Below are 20453 nucleotides of genomic sequence, written 5' to 3' on the forward strand. Positions count from 1 at the left end.
AGTAGAATGCCAAAGGAATGAATATATAAGAAAAAATGTTTCCAAGACATAGAAGTGAAAATGTCTAACAACAGCTGTATAATTGGAGTCCCTTTCTAGTAATAAGATAAAGCAAAAATAATATCCAGAAAGAATAGAAACTTTCTAAATAATGAACATTTAGCAATGAATAACATTGCTCTATAGTTCAGGAAACTTTAAAATGACATTTGTAATAAAATAGCAAATTTAACTAGATTGTGTGAGCATCCACTCTTCCTTCCTCTAATCCACTTCTATATTTAGGAAGTATTGGCAAGTTAATTTCACTAATAGTTTAAATAGTCCTCCAACAGAGAAGCCAGCTCTATAGAAAATGAGTTGTGAGACTGGTATGTCTCCAAACTAATTATATACACTCGGGGGTCATTCTTGACTCTGTGGTGCATACAACAGGGATGACAACTAGAAACAAAGTCTCTGAGAACTTCAGCCAGAAGCAGGGTCCCTGAGTCCTCCTAGACAGGTAATAGAAATGCTAAGTAAACCTAAGTTTTGTATTGGCTGGTTCTACTAGAACGTAGGAACAAACAGGGGAGGGACTAAAGGGAGATATAGATGGAGATGGAGGAAGAATGGAGAACCAAGTCAGAGGAGAGATCCCAAATATGATCTCCACCTCTGTTTGTAATCATGATCTAAGAAGAGGCATGCTATCACTTTAGCCTATTCACTTCTCTATAGTCAGAAACCTCAATGGTATGACTATTAGTGGCCAAAGTAGGATCCCCCCCTGTGACACTGTTTCCAAAACTACTTGGCAGATGGAACCTTGTAGAGAAAAAATTCAACTTTTGTGAAACTGCTTCAGAGTTGGGTATGGACAACACAAAAAGACTTACCACCATTTACAATCAACAGACAGTAACCAGGCTTGATTCTGGGCCATTGCTCCACAATCAGAGTTTTTTAGAGGGGAGATCATATACACCAACACTGTGTTTCTTATGAGGCATCTTTAAACCCCAGTGTTTATGCTAATCTTCTCCCTGGTACCTCACTTCCCCTGACTAAGCTTCTGCTATGACCTGTTACCTGCACACATCCCAGTTTATCTTGTTCTATATAGGCATTATTGGAATTGAATAAAGTATCTCTGATTATCAGCATGGGACCTGTTCTTTCTCAGTCATCAGCTGGGGAGAATATTCTTGGTCCCTAATGAATCAGAAAGAGGTAAGTTTGATCCTCGCCCACCAACAAGGTCAGAATAAAATGGATTTCTGAGCATCATCTAGTGGATGCTTACCTCATAATAACCATTGCATTGTGATGTTAATTCTGCTCTTTGCATTCATTTGAATGCCCTGCCCTTCTCTTTCCACACTGCCTTCAGCTCGTGTTTTCTTTATTTATTTTTAACTTTTATTTTTACATGAAAAGTCCTTTCCTTTTATCTTTATATACTTATCTTACTCATCTTTTGGATTTCATATTAAGTTTTTTCCAATTTCTTTTTACTTTATGTCTTCTTTTTCAGACACTAAGAGATGCTTTATTGTACTGAGGGGAAACAGACTTATTCTCCCTCCTTTCTTTCTGAGCACAGCTAGAAACCACTGGATGGCCTGCAATCATGAAGTGACACTTCCTACATCCAGACTAGAGATGATGTGGATGTGTGGTTCTTCCATGAGACTATTCAGACCCTTCTGAGAATAGTGTCACAGTGTGAGTGTGAGGGCTGAGCTTGGAATGGGTACAGGGGATGGGCGTCAAACCTACTCACCCTTGGTGTCTTGAGGGGCCACCCAGAGAGATGCTAGCAGGATGGACTATCTGTGCTGTAAGACTTGGGGGACATGCAGCAGTAGCCCATATTTCAGCTGCTCAGACTTCTGAGATTTAAAATTCAAGAAGATCAAGAAGGCTCCTGCCAAGGGTGGATGGTGCCGGATGGCAGCTGTGAAGGCCCCAGGCTCCTGGCAATCAATCTGTCAGACTGATGTCTGCTGAGGGGAAAAAAATCAGTCCCTTGGTGCAGCATCTGCTTCCAGGTTAAGCTAAAAATGTGGACTTTAATTCTTTAGCTATCAACTCCCCACATCCAGTTTCAAATTCAACTCAGCTCATGCCCCAGATTTGTAGGTCTATTGTCTGGGTTTCCTCGGGAGCAAGAAGAGGTCCAGCTACCAGGTGATTGACCAGCCCTGGAGGCATAATGGGCCTGCCCAGGGTCTATACACAGGAACTGAGGGGACATGTTGGTGCTGTCACATGACTGTTATGGGCAGGAGGAAAGTCTGTGTTGGGCTCTGAAAAGACCTTTTGGAATCCTCCATCTCAGTCCCTTGGTAATATGGATCTTGATGTACACGTAGTAATCTCTCTAACCATAGTTGTTGACCTATACCGTTCCTTTCACACCCTTCCAAATCTTCTGGTCAAACTCTATGCCTGGAGGGATTGTCACTTTGATTTTCTCATACAGGCTCTAAACTTGGGCTGTGCCCCTGAGAATATCCTGGACTATAGGAATGAAGAGGTCAGAGTGGTTGTAGCCTCTGTCTCTCTGGAACATGGGGCTCTTCTGTACTCTGATCACAATGAAAATCTATCTTCGTTGTTGTTAAGTCTTCTCAGTGTTAAGGGAAGTCTCTTTTGAGCAGGTCAATGTCTAAGCAGTGTAGGGTCTTCCGTGGTAGAGGATTACTTCCAGGTGATGTTATAGACAAGCCTGGATGTTTCGTGGATGGCTTCCCTGGTTCAGGGGTGAATGGAAAATGCCCTTTCTTCTGAGGTCTGTGCCAGGTTGTTCTTTCAATGTTCAGGGTGTAAGGTCCCTTTGCACTACAAGATTTGTGTGTTCCAATCTCTATTAGATAGGATCTTATTTGTATGTATAGTATTTTCCCATTTTAATGTGCCTATGCAAAAAAGGAGCAATGCCAAGTGGTGTTATTGGCAAATATGGGGACCATAGAACAAGTCCAACTGATTCCCATGATATGGTTCAATCATAAGCATTAAACTGGGGGACTCTTTCACCAAAATTCTTTGTTAAACAGCTCATAAAGAGAAGATAAAAAGTGGTTAGAATTGTCACTGTATAAGACAACATTTAGTAAGAATTATAGCTGTCAGAGAAAAAACACAAAATATTCTAAAGAAATACGTGTCCATTTTATGTATCTTGAAACAGTTTGGGATTGTTACACACAATGCACACCTTAACACTGAGAAGACTTAACAACAACAATGACCTGCATACAGGACAGGGCTCCCTGCATTGCCCTTTGATTGTGACGTGAAAGGAGAGGACGCTCCACATCCTGACTTCACTGTAGGATATGCAGATTCCAGGATTTTTAATACAGAAACATGATACCAACAACAGAGACTGTGTGAAAAATAAAAGTGTGTTGGCACTACAGACAATGTCTTGGATTGGATGATCTAACTTGCCTGGAGCCTAGAGTTGGTCTTGTGCCAGGAAACTTCAGGGGTCGGGTCTCTTTGTATTTAGGCCAAGGTTATTCCTTTCCATGTCCCTCATATTTTGGTGGGCCTATGCAAACAACAATTGCCACTCTAACACCATTTTTACTGTGTTCCTTTGACTCTAATCCTTAAAAAGAACCCACTTAAAATTTGAGGTTAACTGAAGTTAATATGCATGTACATGGAAATGTAGAAAAATACTATGCCTGTAATGTTTAAGGAGTTATGTAAGTTTTATGGCTTTAGATTGCCTTGTATGCTGTTAAGAAATATAATGTGTTACAATCTGGGGAGTTGAGGGACAAAGTAATCGTACATGGATTCTGTCTTATTTATCTTAATGTTCTATGGCTGAAATTTCAAAGTTAAGATATCAGCAAGGGGACTTCTGAGAATTATGTTATGGGTGATTGTCCTTCCACTGTAACTTTACCTTGTCCTCTTCCTTTGCATCTTTATTCTCATAATTAAAAATAAAAAATTAAAAAAAAAGAACATCTATCTTCCCCATTGACATCCTCACCATCTCCTCATCCTCCACTCCAGCAGACACAAGTGGATTGCCACTTTCTATGTCTTCTGCTTACCATGCTTGGAGTCTCTGGACAGAAAACAGGGGGTAGTGATGAAGATGCAGCCATCAGAGCACCTACAGCTGCAGCACATCACAAAGGGGCTCTTGTTGAAGGTCTCCATGCCCGAGCTAGAGCAGTAGTGGTAGTGCTGCAGCTTGGTGTCTGGTTCATTGCTTTTGCTGTCACTGTTCACACATGTCAGTGATGCTCACTGTGAAGTCCTTATTGATTCCTTTGGCTGCCAGGTTGACGGTCAGCTCCTTGATATACTCCTGAGGCTGGGTGAACACTCTGGAAATCTTTCATGGAGAAGAAGAGAACTCTCCAAAAATCTGCCTAAATAGCTCCTCGAGGTCCACACTGGGATCCCCCTCTCCAGTAATTCTGCCCTGAGCCTCAGGTGCCAGGGTCAATGCCAGCTGAGCCATATGTGTCCTACTACCTCCTCTTTGTGTGTGTGTGTGTGTGTGACTGAAGTTCATTACACAGAATTATTTACGGTACATAGTGACAATGAATGAAGGGCTTTCCCACCACCAATGTTGTCCTACCTCCACTCCTGTTCCCAGCATGTCTCCCACATATCCCTCCTTACCCCCCAGAATCCTAGTGCAACTGGTTTCCTCCTTACAGCTTGTTATAGGTTGGGTATCTATTCTGTTTGGTGTTCCAGTCTGGTCATTTTTTATTTATACTACATGTTCATATGACGGGTCTTGGTATCATTCTTTCCCCCCCTCAATTTATGAGGCTGAATGATTCAAGTTATGCTATTCTGTTGGAGATAAAAATGTTAATGAAAAGAGAAGAGAAAAATTGGTATCAACTACTAAAAAAGAAAATACTACTACCTCCTCTTCACTTGGTCATTAAGCACCTCATAAACATTCGCCAGCTGGGAGAACTTCATGGCTTCCGGCTCATCCTTGTTTGGGTAATATTTCTTGGCAAGCAGGTTATAGGCTTTCTTGAGGTCCTTCTAACTGGCACTTCAGAACATTCCTAAAATTTGGCAATAATCTTCTTTGTTCAATGGGGGTACTGATGTGGAAAGAGGCAGCACAAACAAAATGATAACTTTTAACTCCTGTGAGGCTGACACCTGGAGTCAAGGTCAGAGCATCCCAAGGCTGCAAGGTCTCAAAGGAAGATGCCACCCTGCTTGGGGCAACTAAAAGAGGATACTACTATAGGTCTTTTGATTAAAATTACCAGGTAAGACATAAAATGCTCAGTTGAAGTTGAACTTGAGATATAGAATAAAGAGTATTTTAGAATAAAATTTTCCTAAGCAGGGATGGGATGGGGTGGAGGAAAACTCCTCCCCTCTACATTTATTCACAAGCTACAAAGTCGAGAGCTGGGCTTGGAGACCACACATGCCAGGAGTTTGCCCCTTGCACTGGTATGTGGTGGACACTAGCTGGACAGCTAGCCAAAGTATCCCCCAGACTGCCAGCTAGTCCCGGGGTCAGATTTCCCCCATGCAGAAAAACCCTACCCTAGGCTATAGCCCAGGTCTCCTACAAAAATCAAGATTTCTTAGTGCAGAGGCCCAATTCTGATAACAGAGACTGAGCAGAACCTTTGGAACCATAATTTTCTAGACTTTGGCTTAGGGAACGAGCAAAAACATGGAGCATATGATATAAAAAACTGAACACACCAACAATGTTGGAACAGTACTTGTAGAACCTTAAAGATTCTATCCTAGGCCTTGTCCTAGCACCTGCACAAATACCAGATTGCTTGCTACAGTGGCCTTATTTTCTCATCCACAACTGAGAGGAAAGGTACCTGACACCACAAAAAAAAAAAAAAAAAAAAAAAAAAAACCTCTGGGATATGGCAATGGGAAGATATGGAGCCAGTGATTGTTCCCATGACAATATGCTTCAAGAGTGGAGAAACCCTGATCTCTTAGGCCATGGGTATTTCCTTGCTTCCCCAATACTTACTGTGCCTATCCAGAAAAAAAAAAACAAATGATGGGTTAACACCAAGCCCTGCCACTGCACCACTTTTTCTGGTGCTGTTTTGCTTTATTTTTTGTTTGTTTTTTGATATTATCTCAGTTCTCTTTTTTCTTTCCACTTTTTTCTTTCTTTTTCACTTTTGTGAATATTATTCAGTGATATTTTTTCTTTCTATTTTAGTACTTGATATCAAGTTTTTTCTTTTCTTTTCCTTAACCTTTTTATCTCCAATAGAATAGTATAATTTGAATCATTCAGCCTCATAATTTGAGGGGGGAAAAGAATGATACCAGGACCAGTCATATGAACATGTAGTGTAAATAAAAATTGACCAGACTGGAACACCAAACAGAATAGATACCCAACCTATAACAAGCTGTAAGGTGGAGACTAGTTACACTAGGATTCTGGGGTGTAAAGGAGAGATAGTTGGGGGACAAGCTGGGAAAAGGAGTGGAGGGAGAACAACATTGGTGGTGAGAAATCCCTTCATTCATTGTCACTATGTACTGTAAATAATTCTGTGTAATGAACTTCAGTCACAATAAAAAAAAGTAAAAAAAATTTTTTTCTAAGCATTTTATGACACAGACATACAAAAAACGTATGTATTGTTTTTCTAAATCTCAAATTCAGCTGGGTTTTCAGTATTGTTTGTTTGGTTTGGGGGGGGCCTATACCTACCTCTAATTAGTATTTATTCTTGGCTTTGTGGTCAGAGATTATTTCAGGGAGTCTTAAGGTTTCATATTGGGTTCAGGAGGTTGAACTGGGTTGGCATCAAGCATGGAAGGTACTTGACCCATTGAGTACTAGTTCCGTGTTTTTCATTTTCTCCATATGGCAACTCTCTTTATTATATATGATAAATTTATGTTCTTAGTAAGTGTCTGACCTACAAGATACACTCCATAAATATCTATTGAACTAATGAATTCAAATTATTTTTATTCTTTTAAAGTTTTATAAAAAGTACATTTTGTAAAATTAGGAGATGCAATCTATTTTAATTGCTTAATAGCTCAATAATTTAGAAAGATGGCAATTAGGCAAATTTCCCTGTGATGTACTAGTATCAACTACATTGCAATTGTAACTAGTGTTCAACTGTTTTTGATCTAGATCTTGATTTTATCACTCTAAAGAAAGAAAAAATTATGTGAAAGATAACTGTAAAATGGGATGCTTTTTGACTTGATATAGGAACATAGATATTTGGGCATTAGTTATTCTTAAATCAAATAGTGGCAAGTAAAAAAATAATGGTGAGTGTAGATAGAAATGCACCAATGAAAATAAAATAGTAAGAAAAATAAGTATAATATTATACTAAGTATAATAAAATAAGTATAAAGTGTATTACATATTAATTAAATTAAAGCTTAAATTGATTAATTAAATTAAATTATTATATAATATAAAATAATTATAATAAAATAAGTATAATAAAACATACTTAATATGTAACATCTGGTGTTGATCATGAACTACTTCTGTATCTTAGCATAACTCCTGGTGGTGCTAAAAGGACCATGTGCTGTAATGAGGAATGAGAAATGAACCTGTGTTGACTGCACACAAGGCAGGATTCTTTTTATTGTTTGTTTGCTTTTTTGGCCACGCCTGGTGATGCTCAGGGGTTATTCCTGGCTATGTGCTCAGAAATCTTTCCTGGCTTGGGGAAGCATATGGGACTCCAGGGGATCAAACTGCTGACAGTCCTAGGCTGGCGTGCAAGGCAGATGCCTTATGTCCTGCGCCACCACTCCCCAAGGCAAGATGAATCTTATCCATTGTACTATCATTCCAGTCCCTGAATATGTCCTTTAAAAATGCTAAATAGTCATAATACTATATACCAATGTAGATGAACTTCAATTATGGAAGACTGCTAACGTCAATGACATGTTTAAGTTTCCATTTCATTTATAGAATTAGGCAAGTAGTTGGAAGTTAAGACTGACAACTTCAATAAAGTCTGTTTATTTTGTTTGATTTATTCTTTTGTAGATTTGAATTAAAAAATCTGTGTTGCAATAAAATGATTATATACAGTGGAAAAATGTACTCTGTAATGATTTAAATCTTTAACTTTGACAGGAAATAATAATGAGTTTAAATAATGTCAAATTAGGGAATGCTGAATCATAAAGTTCACTGAACAAAATTGTATTAGCTTATAAGAACATCTCCTGCTCTTTCTGTTTCCCACACCACACACACACACACACGCATACACATGCACACACACAGCGTGTTGTTATCATTTAATTACATGTTCAACACCAGATTCATAATCACTATAAACTATTATAAACTGTCACAGTCACTTAAAACTCTTCTGAGAGGATATTAACAGTGCATTGATATTGTTGAGCCAGGAATTTCTTTCTACATTTTATTTTATTATTACCATGACAAGATTAACAATGGTATTGATGTTTATATTTTGGGTATAAAACATTAATGTACCATCACCACCACTACTGCTGCGGAAGCACTCACAAACTTGTTCCTCTATCTATATGTCCCTTCTTGTCACCTCATTCTTTCCACACACATTTGGTCACTGTTTGTTCCATTGACAGTCTAAGGATTCATTTTCATTGGAAACTGTCCATTCCCTTGATTTGTTTCTTTACATTTCACTTTTTCTGTGCCCATTTGGCATTGTTCTTCTCTGACTTATTTCTTGCTGAAGATGACACATATCAGTACAGTCCAAGGTGTTAAAAAGGTGACATTTCATTGCAGAATTTTGCCTTTTTTTTCTTTTTTGGTTTTTGGGCCACATCCGGTGACACTCAGGGGTTACCCCTACCTGGTTAGGGGACCATAGGGACCCTGGGGATGGAACCTAGGTTTGGCCTAGGCCAGCCGCATTGCAAGGTGCAAGGCAAACACCCTACCACTGTGCTATCACTCTAGCCCTGAGTTTTGCATTTCTATTAAGTGAGAACAGGAGAATAGAAAGTTTATGTGGGGAACCCCACTGGACAGTGAACAGGCGAAGACGACTATTGCAGCAGTTGACTTTAGATCAATAATGCTTTAAATAACAGAAAAATATGTAATTTCTTATACTTTTTTCTCCTAATAGAATCTGATGGGTAATGATACAGTTTAAAACTCTGAGCCAAGATTGAAAAATAAATTTAAGTGAATATGATTTTAACATAAATTAAAGTTTTTAATGGATGTTTAAAATTATGCATGAACATCACTATTTTTCCCATCATTCCACAGAGAAAAACATTTTTTTCTGGCACATATCTAGAAAATGATCCCACTGTGTTGTCTTATTTGATAAGAGGTATAATTTTGAATGTATATAATAAAACTGATTTAATAATTAAAGATATAGCACTTACTAAGGAAATACCATTTAAAATATTTTCTTTTGGGAAAAGTCATGTTTTTTCTTCTCATACTAAGAATTTATTCACTGATTTAGAAAGTTGTTAATACTCCAATATATTTGCAATTGCACTTATGAAACAGAATGAATAAAAACTTAAATTTGGTAGGAAAACACTTAATTTAGAAATGTGAATCATATAACGCAATATTCATAACCAGGTAATTTTCGAATGAACATTTTATTTGTGATCTAATGCCCCAAACAGACATTTAATTATAACATATTTACTTTTTCTGTCCAGTTAGTATTTTAAGGCACTTGAAATTATTTGATTTTTACAAAAGAATATTTCAGAACTTAGGATGAATTAAATTTTTCTCAAATATAAAATGTGACTATATTAATAATTTATTTGTATAGTTCTATCTAATAATTTCACACAACTTATTTCTTCCATGACCTTTAACTATTTGAACCATGACTAACTTTCTTCTCCTTACTACCTCTCCACTATATGTGGGAAATACCAAATACATATGCCAACCAAGTTTATGTTAATCTGGCCATGTGGATTGCAAGTTTATATGCTTTTATTAACCACAGATATCTATCTATCTGATTGTCTAAAAACTATCATCTGCCATAAATATCAAGCAGGTACTACAATTCCTATATATGTTTACAAAATTAAATATTTTAGGTATTGCAATTCCTACATATACATATATATTTACAAAATTAATTTTCTTGTAGGCATTGTCATTTACAATACTGTTAATGGTAGTATCTCTTGCATAAATTATTCTGTACCACAGACTCCTTTAGAGTGCCATTGTCCCAGGTCAACTCATACTACTCTTCCTCCATTCCCTATTCCACCCTTAAGGTAAACTCCCTACCAAAATTGGCTTCTCATATGTTGTTTTTGAGACCATTATAAATTACAAAATCTTTCACAGTTGTATTTCAGGCATATGGTGAAGGTGACCTCCCTCCACTACAGTTTCTAGCATGCATCACAAACCTCCACCCTTAAGCCTCCTGGACTACTAGTGTAAAAGGTCAATTTTATGTTTATATTGTTATAGATTCTATTGTTGTTGACTTTGGCTTGGGCATTTCAATTTGACTGTTTTTTTTTCTACTCAGTGCTATTGAGAACACTTGGCCTCTGGGTCCCATCCACTTTTTTCCTCTTTTTTTTTCTCAATTTGTAGGAAGACATAGCAATATGATGCAGAATAAAATGATTCATGTTCAATGATTCTATGTAAAAGGCAGAAGTACCTATCTAAATATATAAAATATATATATTTTTTTTGTTTTGGGGCCACAAACAGTGATACTTGGGTTATTCCTGGCTATGCTCTCAGAAATTGCTCCTGGATTGGGGGACCATATGGGATGCTAGGAGATCAAACTGTGGTCAGTTCTAGGCTTGTGCAGGCAAGACAGACGCCTTACCACTTGCACATCACTCTGACCGCTAAATATAGAAAAATAATTTATAAAAATGGGGTTCATATGTGACAGTGTATTTTTTGTTGTTGTTGTTGGATTTTGATTTTTCTTTTCATAGATGTAGTAAATATTGGGGGAAATTAGAAAGAAAATTCTCTGGGTCTAAGTGATACAGGATGTTTCTTCTCATTAAGCATACTGTCATAAGATAGATAGACTCCAGGCATGTTAGTTGTCTAACCACAAGATCTAAATTTTATAGTTCAAGTGTGCTTTTCACCCTGAAACATTTGAATGGGTACATTTGAATGGCCTCAGTTGATCAAACATTTTCCATCTAATCCCATAGTCTGGATCCCAGCCTTAGAAATGGCAGTTCTGCATAGGAAATCAAACTCCTCTAGGGGAGGTCCTAATGCTGCTCTGACACCAGCTTGCTCCAGGGTAGGTTCACATGATCCCTGACAACAAGGAAACAGCAACAACTTGATTTAAGGGTAGGTTGACCTACCTCGCCACCTAATGATGAGATGAAATCAGATAACATTTCATGACACCCAGGCTTCATCTTAGGATCTGTGCAACAACCAAGATCTTTAATTACAGAAGACTGATTATGACAACTGCGACTGAGCAGAATCATTCCTGGGACCATAAAGAAAGGCCTTTACTTAATCTTTTAAAATTTCCTATTCTCTGTCCCTAATGTCTCAGCCCTTAGTACTGCACATGCTATAGACAAAAATTATGATCCCTATAGTCAAATAAAAGCTTTCTTGGCTATGTTATGATCTAATGTGTTCTATGTAGAAAATTATAGCTTTGCTGGTTCTACATAGAAATACAGTTTATGGGATTAGCATATTTTATTTAAGAAATTATGATAGTATATCATATATATATGTATGTATACACATACTCATATATGTATTTCATGAATATTCCAGGATATACATTTATATATATTCCTGGACCATGATATTTAACATTTTTAATTTAAAACATAATTAATAATGTGGTAATACATTGATAACAAAAAGCACAGAGAGGAGAAAGCATTAAGATATCATTGTTAAAAAATGATATGAAAGATTTTCTACATGTACTTAAAATTAATTGACATTTTAGGGAATAAGAAATAAACAATGGTCTTTTAATTGATACTTTCCCACCATCTGAATTTTAATGAAATCCATGACACCAATACCTCAAAAACAAACCACCTTAATATATTTCAAAAGATAAACTCTTCACTTTTCCCATTTCTAAATTAAGAAATCACAAAAGGTGTTGCTAATACCCATGTTTGAATAAATCTTCAGAGAAGGGTGAGGATAAGGAAAATGACTTTCATGGCAGAGGAATCTTAAAACTCATAGCCTAAGGCAAAGGCTCACCCTTTAATGTTTTGTATGGAGAGCAGTCTCAGAGAAGCAATAGCAGCATGGACTCATGTCTCCCCTTGCTGTCTTCACAAGGGCTATTTTTTTTTTAGTTACCAAAACACTAAATTCCATTTGTAGAAAGAAAGAGGGAGAAGTTACGATAGTGTGGCAGGGTTTGACACCTTTTTAGAACATACTATTTTCATGTAGCCCTTAAGGGACCCAGTAATTCCTGTCAATATGAGCCAGGAAATATAAATTCTGTCTAGAGATTCTCCAACTTCAAGTCATGGGATTTTCACAGCTCTGGGAATTTGATATACACTGCTGGTTAGATAAATAGAGTCAATTTACCCCATATTGTAACCTACTTTCGTGTTTCTAGAAATTAAAAATTGCTCCCCACCTTCTCCCTGACACCTTTGGGAATGGTATGAGATTTAATATCGTCCAAATGTAGTATCTGCATTTAAAAATGAAAAGCTTCTCTATTAACAAGACAAAATGCTCAGTGGATATGATAATCTCATAAACCATAGTTCACTGGTGAGTCACCTGGAGTCCCTAAATGAGGTAGCAGCAATTTGCCCCTTTCTAAAAGAACTCAGGAACACTGGACTTCCAGTGGTTCCAGGGCCATTGCTAATTAATATGTCTTATTTCAGTGATCAATATGAAAGCTATTTCTGTCCAAATGTGAATACTCACACTGAACCATAGTATTTATCAGCTGGAACCTACCTATTTTTTTTTATTTTTTATTTTTTTGGTTTTTGGGTCACACCTATCAGCTCACAAGGGTTATACCTGGCTCTAAGATCAGAAATATCTCTTGACAGGTTCAGGGGACCATATGGGATACCTGGATTCAAACCACAGTCCTTCTGCATGCAAGGCAAATGCCTTACCTCCCTGCTATCTCTCTAGCCCCTACCTATTTTAATGTATAGATTCTCTTAAATCTTTCTACATGTGTGTCTTGTTGGTATTACATAATCTGCAGCTAATTGTTAATCATTAGTTAAATATCTAGTGGTCATCAAAAAATGAGAAGTAAATTCAATAGGACCGAGCAGGTAGGCTATTACAAACATAGAAGGAGAAAGAATTGTCTTGAGGGAGAATATGACTATCTGGAAGAGAAATGTGTGGAAAGATGGAAAGACAGTATATGTGGATAAAGAACAGAGTAGGAAGAGAGAAAGACCAATTTGAATTTAGACTTACACAGAGTAGATGGATATTTACAACATTGATCTCTTTTTAAAATACAAATAATATGAATCATGTTATAGAACCAATTATCTTAACTGCCATCTTTGCTTCCAACCTTACAGGTGTTAATAAAATATAGCACCCAAATTTTCTACCAAATAATGTTCCAACTTATTATGATAATAGAATCTTTGAAAAAGGAATGTCTAGATTAGAACATTTTAATACTAGAGAAACAATACAATTTTATCTGATATTTATAATTGAGAGCAAACTATGTGATTTTGTATAAGAGTAATGATAAGTAAGTAATGAGAAAGCTAAATATCAAGATGAGAGAGTTAACAGCTCTGACATCATGAGGCCCAGACTTTAGAAACCAAACTTAAAAAACATGCTTGTTGAGATGACAGGATGGATATGGGAAGGATGAAGAGAAATCTTGGGAATAAAAGTGGAGGAAGCTGATATTACTGGTACAATTAGTGTTGGGTCATTGTATGTCTAAAACTCAAGTAGGAGTAACTAAATCATCGCATTTTGCTAAACTAAAATGTAAAAAAAGTGCTAAGGTGGAGTCTGTAATAATATTCAGATAAAAAAGCTCTGAGTGTTTAGGTTAAACGGCGGTGAGTACAAATGATAGAACATTTCTAATCTTAGTAACTGCAATCAGACCTCAATTAAGCAAAGTGAAAATGTTCATGGATGAAATACAAATGACTTTGGGTATTTCAAATTGGAGTTAGGACTAGTGCTTTAACTCACAGATTTCTCCAGACCCAACAAAACTTAGAGATGAAAGGTTATAGATGACCCCTTCGAGGACAACACACAATAAAGGTGGTGAGGTTGGTCTTACATAGTCTAAGTGCTCCTAGAAAGCTGAATTCCGACCTTTTGCATGAGAAAGCAGGATAACTTGGGAGGTTTTTATCTGCTTTTCTTGAGTGGATTAAAAGAGAAAGTTTAAAGTTTACTTTTAAGTTTTTAACCGGGGACTCCCCCCACCCCTTAAAATTAGAAAAATATCTGTCAATCACCTGCCAAAAAACACTCAATGAAGAACTAAAGAAAAGAAATTGGTTTCTGATTCAGTCTCTGCCACTCTGTAGCTGTGCTGTCTTCCCATCCCTCTACTCGGGATAATTTATGCACATAGATGTTCCATTGTTCCCCTCTATTAGGAAACCAGAGGCCACAAAGGAAATGGGCTTCCCACACAATTGAGATAGGAAGAAAAATGAAAGCACAGAAGAATATACATTTCTCATTCTTCGACAATAATTTGGATATGTTTGACTCTACCTTTGTAGAGCTATTCAATCTTTTGCACTTGAGTCCTTATGTGTGCTGATCTAGTCAGTCAATGAGGGACAACTTTTATTCTCCCAGTGCATTTGGGACCTACAATGCCTCCCCCCAGCTGATGACCAGGAAAGAACGGGTTCCAGGCTGATGACTAGAGATACTCTATTTCATTCCAACAGTTCTTATATAGGAGAAGAGGAACTGCGATTTGTGCAGGGTGACATAGACAGGGCCATAGCAGGAGGAGAGTAGGAGGGAAATGAGGCTTCAGGGAGAAGATATGCATAAACATTGGGGCTTATGAATGCCTCATGAGCAAATGGAGGTCAATAAAAATGACTTGAAAGGTTTGTAAGTAATGACTCCCTTAAACAGAGATCTCTGTGAAAGAAGAGAAAAAGCCCGCAGCCAAGTCTAAGAGCAACCACTAATTATAGGGAAATGGTATCTTTCTTTTTGCTGTCTTTTCCCATCTATGGAAGTATGTTTCTGAAACTTTCACCTCAACAAGAATCCCAGGAGCACTTGTTTTTACACAGTTCCCTGGAACATTTCTCTACACAGTTCTATCTGCCATTTGTTTCAGGGACAGTGTCCCAGAGGGGTTCTAACACCGATTCCCTGAATCTTGACAAGGTCTGCACAAGGCCTGTGTGATTTTCAGTGTCACCCACACCAATGTCATCCTGCCCCTTAGGCAGCTCTCATTCCTGGGGACTGGGGCACAAACACCAGCCCTAGAATCCAGAGCTTTCCAGGATGCATAGCTCTAGATGCAGAAGAGCCAATCAAGACAATAATCTATGTTTTTCTCCTCACTTTCACCCATCATTAATTTTTCCCTATTTATTATAAAGAGATCTAGTGCTTTAACTTTGAGAAATAAGTCTTCTACAGGGTATTATCCAATCATCCTAAATACACAAGAACTTCTGTCAAAATAGTGATTTCTAACTTAAATGCTTCTTAATGTCTTAACATCTAGGAAACTTGCATTTAGGGTCAAATCAATATTAGTCTCCTAATTAAGAAAGTAAGATAAAAACAACATCATTGGGTCTTAAGACTCTGACTGATCATTCTGTTCTCTTCCCTCTTCATTCCCTGAAGCAAGTGGAGAGAGATTGGCTTGTCAATTGCTATTGTATACAAGCTGTCTGAGGAGGTTGTATTGTCACCAACAGTCTTTCAATTGTCATCTGGTTTACAGTCAACACTGCGCTCCCAAGTCCCATAACACAAGCAAACAATAGAAAGCTAAAGCCTCTAGAGAAATCTTAAATTCTCCACTAGGGAGTTGTGTACATCACAAAGTCAACTAAAGCCCTATTGGCCAGTTGCTATTCTATTGAGCAGTCTCTTAATGAATGGTTTTAGAAAGATTGGTGAAAAATTAGCACTGAAGAAAATGTTGATGTTGCTTTCTTCTCTTTAAACTTAAAATGACCCTTGACATGGCAGTAAGGAAGTTATTAATTTTATTTCATACCCAAAGACAGCAGCTAAGATAATTCCAAAAGAAATGATAAAAATAGAAGTGCTGATTTTGTGTGTGTGTGTGTGCGTGTGTCTAGAAATTTTGTGCTAGAGATAAACTGTACGATTTTACCTTTGACATCATTCTGAATTAAAGTTAATTATAAACATTCAAAGACCTTTTTTTAGCCTTTAGTCATTTCCAGTTTGTAGTTTTGCTCCAAACAGTAAGCACTTTTTGGCAAATTATGTGGTTAACAGTTGTTTTGTTTTGTTAACCATTTTAAAAAGCACATTGTAGAATCAAGATTAAAGAGCTACAAAAGCTAAGATGATGTTAGCACTTGGAAAATTGTTGGGTTGAAAGATCTTCTAGCACTGAACATCTTGGTGAAGAAAATGAAAATAAAAGCTTTGTGTAATTCAGCAAAGAATAGAAACCCAATTAGCACTTGGATCATTTAATTAAGTAAAGTTGAAAAACTTAATTGACAAATACTACTTTTCCAGAAAAACTCTTTTTTATATTTTGAGATGTGTTTGTTAATATAATTTTGGGAAAAAAACACATTGATTTCTTGGTTAATTTTCACTTACAGATTTTTGCAATATTCCATTTTGCAAAATAAATTCCTTAGAAAATATGTGCTTCCCAGATTCTGAAACAGTGCATTGGAATATGCAATCACACACAGTCTAGATAGAAAATGTTTCTTTTTATGTCTCTGTTAGTCTGTCTCTTTAGAGCGAAGAAAAGAACACTTTCATGAGTTGTAAATGTAGTATCTAATCTAGAAATGTTATAGTCTTTCATAATAAATAATAAAACCAATATTATCAGTCTAGTTTGGTCAATATATATTGTGTGCTTTATAGTGACAGAGAGACCACAGAGGCTTTAATTAATTAATATTTTTTTTGTGTGTGTGTGGTTTTTGGGTCACACCCGGCAGTGCTCAGGGATTATTCCTGGCTCCAGGCTCAGAAATTGTTCCTGGCAGGCACGGGGGACCATATGGGACGCCGGGATTCGAACCGATGACCTCCTGCATGAAAGGCAAACGCCCTACCTCCCATGCTATCTCTCCGGCCCCTAATTAATTAATATTATGAATTAATATGCTTCCTACTAATTACAAATATTTTAGTGCATGGAGCATAGTTTCCCCCACTTCTTTGATTCACAGGTGCCTGTAATTGTACCCGATAAATGATAGAATCTTAATAAGTTGGTTTTATTTTAGCAAATTTATTTTTTTTGTATTTATTTTTGCCTTTGTTTTTTTGGATTAGACCTGGTGTACTCAGGGCTTATTGCTGTGTCTTTGCTCAGGATTCACCCCTAGAGGTGCTTGGGCAACTATAATGGATGCCGAGGATAAACCCAAGTTGTACAATCTCTCCTTCCCCATTCCTATATTTTACAAAATTTCATTAAGTTCAGAAGAAATTTGTGTCTTTACTATGTGATAAAGTCTTCAACAAGAAAAGGCTCTTGAAAATGCTATGCTCTGTGTTTTTCCCAGTTATTTAGTTTACTTCTCTAGGTTTAAACTATTTGCAGCAAATTTTGAGTTTCATTTTAAATTAATATCTTTATTTAAGCATCATGATTACAAACATATTGTAGTTGACTTTCAGTTATAAAAAAAGAACAACCCCTTCACCAGTACAACATTCCCACTACCAATGTCCCCCATTTCCATTCTTCCCCAATTTTGTGTTAATTCATTTTAAAAACAGTTGACATTTCAGAATTTTAAAATTGTTTTCTCTAATAATATTCTGATACTCCAAAAATGTTACAATGAATGTTTTACTATACTCTAATTTCTCTGATATATGAATAAATTAAACTGTTCACCTTCAGCTTTCACATGAAAATAGATGAGATATTATCATTCCTTTCTTTGTAATAATAAAAGCCCAACTCTACCTAAAACAGAAAGGAAGGAAAATCAAATTCATTAGAATGAGTTGGAGAACTGATCTCATGAGGAAACCAAACCAAACACAATAAAAACGACAACAATTTGCATTGAGGCATATCACCCAGGTATTTTGCTGTTGGAAACCCCAGATGAGAAGAATTCCTGAGTGAAGTCAGAGAAAGCAAGCATTTTGTAAATGAGCAATGATAAAAATTACAATAAATTTCTCTTTACAAAATATATAGTAAAAGAAAGATTGAATATTTAATTGGTGAATTAAAATTTAAAAACACTACCAAAATTTAATTCTACAGCCAGGAAAATTGTCATTTTACAAAATTGAACAAAAATTGTATTTTGAGAAATATAAATTTAGAGAATGTGTTGCTAGTAAAATTTTTTGTAGAATATATCAAAATAAAATATATTTAGGGAGAAAGAAATGGCTAGAATAAAATAAAATACAGTCAGAAATTATGAACCAAACTAAAATTATTTAACTTTTTAAATTCCAAATTGAACTAATATTGTTTTTTTCTTTAAAATGATGTTTTCAAGGCAGAAAGATAGGGCAGTGTGTAAGGCATTTTTCTTGACTGTGGCTTGCCTGAGTTAAATATTCATTAGACCATTTGGTTCCCAATCCTGAGCACAGCGAGGTGTGACCCCAAAACCAAACAAACAAATAGATGCTAAAGTTATGAAGGTTATGTGAGTGTATCAAGGTCAAAAATATTTCCTATTTATTAGACTGGCTTACAAAGAAAATAGGACAACCATAACAAAATTCCATTTTAGTCCACAAAAAATTATTTTATTTCAGCAAACATAACTAGAACATGACTGAATTTAGAGTGTTGATAATGAAACAGATAACCACCATACCATAGGAATGAGAAAGAGAAGTTGAAAATTCTGAGAATCAGTTATTTGTATCTAAGTAAAGTGGTAAAGAAAGAGAGGATGGAACTGGAATAATTAAATATATATCAGAAACTCTAGGCACTACACTCAAGTAAACCTCATCTGCAAAGAAGGAAATAAAATATATGAATCTCAGATATTCAACTAAAACAATGTGGCACTAGAAAAGAGGAATAATGAAGCAAAAAACAAGTGCATTGACTAGAAAAGTCAAACAAACCTGGTAAATATTAATTAATATATATTAATATTTATTCAGTTGTATCTACAATCATTTCAAGTATGCAGATCTTAAGCATTAGTTGAAAGACTTATCTACAGAAAAAATAAATTAAATGCAAGTATAAATGTTTAAAATGTTAAATACAAAAATTAATGATAAAGATTCAGATATATGAAAATTGGATAAATGCATACACCATCTTACTACTGATAAAGAAAAGTGAGCAGCTGGATCACTTTCAGACAATGAATACTGAAGAATATAGAAGATCAAAAAAAGATAAACTGGGACATTATAATTAGATAATTGGTCAACAAATGCATAGTTATGCTAACAAAATCACAAAGTACATCAGAGTAAGCTTAGATGGAAATAAAATAATTATGAATATTGCAAATACAAATAGAAAGACAATATTTTTACTGGAAACTTCATAACTCTTTGTTCAGATATTGGGCATAACCATTGACTAGCTGAATAAAAATGTGTTTTTCTAAAGTACCTTTCTTACAAATGAAGACTAATTTAACATATAAATAAATATAAAATTATTTGATATCTCAAATAGTAATAAATGACCCAGAGAAAAGCAGCAAGGAAAATACACTAAAAGAATATGTGACATGGTTTGAACATATAAATTTTTGTCACTAATCAACTGACAGATACAGCAATATTTCAGGTGTGACAAGTTGATAGTGGGATAGTCTGCATCATTATTTGGTGAAGAATATTCTGGTCTGAAGAAGCTGTACAAAGATTGTAAGCTTTGTTCTATTTTCTTATCTACATTTCAAAATAATGATTAAGTAGGTTACTCACCCAACTCTACTGATGCATCTATACTTTCCAGGTACTCTAGAGTATATGAGAATATATATACAATTTAGTATCTAGCAGGATAGTTAGTCAAGCATAAATAAAACAATTTTGTAAATTAGGGTTGGGAATCAAATGAATTGAAATCTGCAAAGCTACACCACTTGAGTGCATGAGGCATAGAAAACCAAGAGTAATGACTCACCTTCGTTTTTATTTATCCAAAACTTAGGACAGAAATTATGTCTCTTCCACATATCACTCAGAGTTGGACCAATGTTTGTTGCCTTGATGAAAGGTTATTATGCTATCATTT

The 20453-nt window shown here is 36.0% G+C and overlaps 1 pseudogene; it reads right to left on the minus strand.

The window, feature by feature from the left end:
• Positions 1-2098: 2098 nt before the first annotated feature.
• The window catches only part of LOC126020209 (dnaJ homolog subfamily A member 3, mitochondrial-like), a 41283-nt pseudogene continuing 22928 nt past the window's right edge, over positions 2099-20453 (minus strand).

The sequence above is a fragment of the Suncus etruscus genome, chromosome 10 (assembly GCF_024139225.1).
Source record: "Suncus etruscus isolate mSunEtr1 chromosome 10, mSunEtr1.pri.cur, whole genome shotgun sequence".
Taxonomy (NCBI): Eukaryota; Metazoa; Chordata; class Mammalia; order Eulipotyphla; family Soricidae; genus Suncus; species Suncus etruscus.